This window comes from Carcharodon carcharias, chromosome 11 (genome assembly GCF_017639515.1).
Source record: "Carcharodon carcharias isolate sCarCar2 chromosome 11, sCarCar2.pri, whole genome shotgun sequence".
NCBI lineage: Eukaryota > Metazoa > Chordata > Chondrichthyes > Lamniformes > Lamnidae > Carcharodon > Carcharodon carcharias.
The window spans coordinates 29,051,091-29,058,151 of NC_054477.1; positions in this window are offsets into that span (position 1 = coordinate 29,051,091).

The window sequence follows — 7,061 nt, forward strand, 5'->3', positions numbered from 1 at the left end:
CACCTTGTGTAAATGAAAGCATTTTCACATACAGAGAAATATACTACGGTTGTAATTTCTATTTTTGTAAAATAACATGAGAAAAGCTAGAAAACTGGTAAAATTTCAGATAGATATAATTAAACATGGATAAAACTAGTCTTATAAGATTTATTTTACTCTTTAGTAACTGCATTCACTCAGGCTAACATTTCGTCATGTATTGAGCCACTATGCAGCCACGGCATTGCCATCACTGAATCCCCCACTATCAACATCCTGGGGGTTACCATTGACCAGAAACTGAACTGGATTAGCCATATCAATGTGGCTACAAGAGCAGGTCAGAGGCTAGGAATCCTGCAGTGAGTGACTCACCTTCTGACTCCCCAAAGCCTGTCTGCCATCTACAAGGCACAAGTCAGGAGTGCAATGGAATATTCCCCACTTGCCTGGATGAGTGCAGCTCCAACAACACTCAAGAAGCTTGACACCATCCAGAACAAAGCAGCCCGCTTGATTGGCACCCCGTCCACAAACATTCACTCCCTCTACCACCAACACACAGTGGCAGCAGTGTGTACCATCTACAAGATGCACTGCAGGAACTCACCAAGCCTCCTTAGACAGCACCTTCCTAACCCACGACCACTACCATCCAGAAGGACAAGGGCAGCAGACACATGGGAATACCACCACATGGAAGTTCCCCTCCAAGCCACTCACCATCCTGATTTGGAAATATATCACCGTTCCTTCACTGTCACTGGGTCAAAATCCTGGAACTCCCTCCCCAACAGCAATGGGGGTGTACCTACACCACATGGACTGCAGAAGTTCAAGAAGGCAGCTCACCACTGCCTTCTCAAGGTCAGTTAGGGATGGGCAATAAATGCTGGCCTAGACAGCGATGCCCACATCCCGTGAATGAGTAAGAAATAAATTTCTGACAAGCTGTAGATTTTTGTCAATGATAAGAGCCCTTATTGCTGGACTGGACTTTAGACTGGATTTACAACTTCCAAATTCTTCCTTAAATAATATTACAATTTCTAGCAAGAGTGGCATTCTTTTTCGCAATACTAACTTGCCATTCAAAACCACTTCATTAAAATGACAAAAGCACTGTTCATTAAACCATAAATGCTATCGACATTGTGCTTTTCATCTTTCTAGATAATGAGGATCACAGATGTGTTATTAATTACACAATTTAATAATTTGTTAAGGCCTGCAAATGTCATTTTGCTGATCCCCCCTTTATTGAATACTTTGAAACCAATTAAACACATTCTGAATTATTTTTTCATTTTCACCTTTTTTTTCTTGAAAGGCTAAAAATTGTTACCCCTGTCTCTTTACCTAATTGGAAGTCTCTCATATGGAAAAAACTGTCTTTGTTCACGGTACTGTAAAAGGTGGCTAAAATGAAAGCAAGTGGAAAATCCTTTTGCTGCCGTGTTGGGTAATCAATATCTTCTTCCAGCTTCTCTATTCAGTACTATTCAATTTATATCAGGTTGCTTCTAGCTGACTGTGACTCAAAAAAAATAACTCGAGCATTCACAGCTGAAGAGAGATGCTTTACTGCTTTCGATAGAGCACAGCTAATTGTATCCTGCTGACGATACAAGGCAGTCATTTGGAAATTTATTTGTTCAAAGTAAAACAAATTTCAATCTTCTTTAAATTTCAACAAGCTAAGGCAATGGTGAATCAAATTTCTGGCATACAGCAAAATGAAAGCAAGATGCTGATTCTTGAGGTGGGGGTGGGAGGAGCGGAATAGTCAAAGGATGCAGGATAGAATATGAAAAATCATGTTTTGGAATAGAAAGATTAAGTCAAGGAATGTAAGAAGAGAACCTTTGGGATTGTATTGTATAGGATCTACAAGTCTATATTTTCAACACTCAAGTTTACAATGTTACTATTGGAGCCCTGTGGATTATAGAAATTTTCAAGGCTTTGTGACTTCATTGCTCTACATAGCACATGACTATTCCAAGCTGAAATATCACATGTTTTCTAATTGCCATACTTGGAATGATACTTTTATGAGTTATAAAATGAGAATTAAAAGGCATTGGAATGAAATAAAGCAATCTGGTCAGATAAGTCTGTTCGTTCTATTCATTGTATGAAACAAACTTTAATGTGCTAAGGGTGATGAATACCCACTGGAAAAACATCAGAGGTCTTGCTCAAGTGAAATCTCTGCTGGATATTTGGAGGTAACAAGGCAATGGTTCCCAGAAATCAACATAACCCTTATTTTTGGTCAGCTAAGTATCTGACACAATTTGCTCAAAGCATTCCCTAACAAAAATACTGAGACATATCCCACTTCCCCCAAGTACAGGGAGCATAGGACAAGTTAGCAGCAACCAAAATGGGGTGATCCCCATGCATTTGCAAGAACATTGTTTAAGTTTAATCAGCTAAGAAAGTTCCCTAAGTTTCCAACTGTTTCTATACCTTGGATTAGCTAGAGCATGGTGAGAACCAGTGGAATTGGATTGATTAGGTATTACAAGTTAATGCCTAGTCAATCCAAGGCCTTAATAAAAACTCTACCCTTCTAGTTTCTATTAATGAGTCAAGCTAGCTGATCAATCAATGGTGCACTGGAGTGCTGCCATTGAACAGTAACTCTTTTCCAATCTTCCATTAGCAGATTTGTCCTGAAGCTAACTAATCCCTATGAGTTATGACATTTCAATACCTTTAGCAGAAAATAAACCATGTTCCATAGAATATCTGATTGGCTTAGGCCTATACCCAATGTTGCCAACACTTTTGTTCACAATCTACATGGATTTAGTAATCAGAAATACAAGTGCAAAATTTGAGGACAACACCAAATTGGCAGATACAATGAATACAAAGGAAAAATGCTCCAAAATACAAGCAGATATTAATAAGATTGCAGAATGGGAGTATAATTGGCAAATTCATTTCAATAAATCCAGTGTGAGCTGGTGTATTTTGGTGTGAAGAATAAGGGAATCAAATACCATTTGGATAACCAGATTCTAAATAGGGTAGGAGAGCAAAGGGATCGAGAGGTACAAATACACAAATCACTAAAAGTAGCGATGCTGTTTTAGAAGGCCAATAAAAAAGCAAATCATGGATTGGGTTCATTTCATTAAACATTTAATTTGAAAAGCAGAGAACTTGAGTTAAACTCATACTCAGTCAGAACAAAACTACAGCTTGTATTTATATAGTGACTTCAATATAAAACACCTCAAAGCACTATACAGCTCAATTTAACACCGAGCCACATAAAGAGATATTAGGACAGATGAACAAAAGCTTGGTCAAAGAGGTAGGTTTTAAGGAGCATATTAAATATGGAAAGACAAGAGAAGTGGAGAGGTTTAGGAGGAGCAATTCTAGAGCCTATGTCCTCAGTAACTGAAGGCACAGCTGCCATTCGTGGAACAATTAAATATGGAGATATATAAGAGATCAGTATCGTAGGTATGCTGATATCTCAGAAGTTTAGAATGATAACAGCACATAAAGAGCTCATTGAGAGCATTCCAGCTAGTCCCACTCCCCTGCTTTTTTCCTGTAGCCCTGCAAAAAATTTTCCCTTCAAGTACTTATCCAATTCCCTTTTGAAAGCAATGCATTCCAGATTCCAGCTACTTGCTGTGTAAAAAATGTTTTTCCTCACGTCACCAATGGTTCATTTGCCAATCACTTTAAATCTATGTCCCCTGGTTCCAAACCCTTCCGCCAATTGGAATTGTTTCTCTCTATCCTCTCTGTCTAGACCCCTCATGATTTTGAGTACCTATATCAAATCTTCTCTCAATCTTTTCTTCTCCGCCGATGCTGCCAGACCTGCTGAGTTTTTCCAGGTAATTCTGTTTTTGGTTTGGATTTCCAGCATCCGCAGATTTTTGTTTTTATCTCTTTGTTTAATTGACTGCCACTCCTCTTCAAGGAATGCCTATTGAAGAAGTTCTGTTCCTCTCTGCGACAAGATTTCCGTATCTCTCTTTTGCCTTGTTCACCTTCATTGCTTTCCATTTCTCTCCTGGTGTTTGACAAGGTGTTTACTAAAACCCGCTTTCACAGCCATATCTCATTTCCATTATTTTTAAATCTTTTATGCCCTGCTAGCCTTTCCACCCCACCCCCACTACAGCTGTACCTTGAGTGCCCTACCATCCATTCTTAATTAGCACATTCGTTTAGATAATATCACCACCTTCAACACCTCTGTGTTCTTTTGTTCTTTTGTCTGTGACATCTTTTGATTATCTGCTCCTATCACTGCTTGCTTGTCCCCACAACCACACCCCCCCCCCCACCTTAAACCAGCTTATATTTCACCCTTTTCCTAAGATTCACTCAGTTCTGTTGAAGGGTCATGAGGACTCGAAACATCAACTCTTTTCTTCTCCGCCGATGCTGCCAGACCTGCTGAGTTTTTCCAGGTAATTCTGTTTTTGTTTTGGATTTCCAGCATCCGCAGTTTTTTGTTTTTTATATATATTTTTTCTCTCAACCTTCTCTGCTCTAAGGACAACGACCCAGCTTCTCCAATCTACCCTTGTAATTGGAGTCCCTCATTCCTGGAACATTCTTGTAAATCTTTTCTGTACTCTCTCCAGCACCTTCACATCCTCCCTAAGGTGCAGTGCCCAGAATAAGACACAATACTCCAGTTGAGGCCGAACCAGTGATTTATAAAGGTTCATCGTAATTTCCTTGCTTTTGTACTCTGTGTCACTACTTATTAAGCCCAGGATCGCTTATGCCCTATTAACCATTTTCTCAGTCTACGCTGCCAACATCAATGATCAGTGCACATATACCCCCAGATTTCTCTGTTCCTGCAACCACTTTGGTTTTTTTTACTTTTTAGTTTGTATTGCTTCTCCTTGTTCTTCCAAGCAAAATATTTATAATTATTATGAATATAAATACTAGTATATATGTTTGAATAAACCTAAAATATCTGTATAGACTAAACCCTATTGGCTGGATGTATGACTGAAAGAGGTGACAGAAATAGGGAAGGGTGAGGTCATGGAAAGATTTGAAAACAAGGGTGAGAATTTTAAAATTGAGGCATTACTTAACCAGGGGCTAGTGAAGGTTAATGAGCAGAGGGGAGATGGGTGAGCAGGACTTGGTGCAAATAGGAAATGGGCAGAGGAGTTTTGGATGATATCTAGTTTATGACAGGTAGCAGATGTGAGGCTTGGCAGAAGTGCAAAAGAATAGTCAAGACGAGAGGTAAAATGGCATGGATGAGGTTTTGAGTTGCAGATAAGATGGGACAACAGTGGAGTAGGGCAATGTTACAGAGGTGGAAATACACAGTCTTAGTGATGGCACAGATAAGGTTGTGGTTGGAAGTTTATTTCAGGGTCAAATATAACACCAGGATTATGAATAGTGTGGTTCAGTCTCGGACAGTGCCAGGGAGAGGGATGGAATAGGTAGTCAGAGAACAGAGTTTGTGACGGGGACTGAAAACAAATTCTGCTCATCCAGTACTGGATGTCAGAATAGCAGTCAGACAGTGGAGTAGTTGAGAGAGGTGGTGGTGAAGTGGAGCTGCATGTCATCAGCATACACATGGAAACTGATTGTCGCTGAACGACATCATATGTATAAGGAATAGGAAGAGGCCAAAGACAGGTCCTTGGGGGACACCTGAGGTAATGGTGTGGGAACAGTTGGAGGACTGTGTGCATTTCTGGTCTCCATATTATCAAAAGGATATAGAGGCATTGAAGAAGGTGCAAAAAAATTATTCACAAGAATGATACCAGAGCTGAAGGGTTATAACTATCATGAAAAATTGAACAGACTGGGGTTCTCTTTTCCTCTAGAAAAGGGTAACCTGATAGAGGTCTGTAAGATAATGAAATGGTTTGATAGTGTAGAAGCACAGAAAATATTTCCACTTGTGAGGGAGATGAAAATTAAAGGTCTTAAATATAGATAGTCACTAATAAATCCAATCAGGAATTCAGGAGAAAGTTCTTGAACCAAAGAATGGTAACAATGTAGAAAAAGGAAGAGTTGAGGAGATTAGTGTAAATGCATTTAAGGATGAGCAGGATGAGTACTTGCACGAAAAAAGAATAGAAAGCTATGCTGCTAGAATTAAATAGAGGATGGTAGGTGGCTGGTGTGGGGCATATTCACCAACACAGACCAGCTGGGCAAAATAGCCTGTTTGTGTGATGTAGACTCGATGTAACTTGATGCACTCTCTAATGCATAACGTTTATTTGAAGGTGGAAGGCCCAAATTGTTCAGAATGTTCCAAATAACATATAGAAAGCTAAAAAAGGTTTTGAAATGTATGAACAGTACTCGATTTGCCCTGTTGATCGCAGCTTTACATTGACTTAAATTTCAATAAATGGTCAATCATTCCATCCAAATCATTTTCTTTTGTCACCTTTACTAGTAGACACATTACTGTATTTGAATACACATTTAAAACCGGCTTAACTTTTCTAGTTTTCTTTGTGTAGAATTCACCATGATAGCACTAGTTGCCACCACATAGTCTGGCAGGATGAACGAGTGTTATATTATTAGATACTTGATTGTCTTCACACACAACTTTGTAAATGTATTATCATGTTGTGCCTCAGTTATGAAGTTGATTTTAAATCCAGCTGATTAATTTATTCCATTAGGTTTAGATCTGAAAGTCTAATTTTTATTGTTCAGTAGTTTTCATTATAGCTGAAATGTAGGATCTAACTCAACAATGTTTCTAAAAAAAAATTAAATAGCATATATCATAGTTTCCGTTGTAATTAGGTAAATCAATTAGGCTATTATCACCAGCATGAAAGCAGTATCCAATCTCAGCTAGACAATGACATGGCCCTAAATGCTGCTCCAAGTCAAGTCATGACAGATGGAATACAAAGAGCTGGATGACAAAAGATTCTTGCACTCCTCCCTTTCTGCTAAAGTGCTCCATAATAATGTGGTACTGTACTCCTTCCTGGTGACCCAGCTACCAATAACACTAACTTAACTGAAACCAGAAAGTATATGTGGCAGACAAAAACAGAAAATTCTAC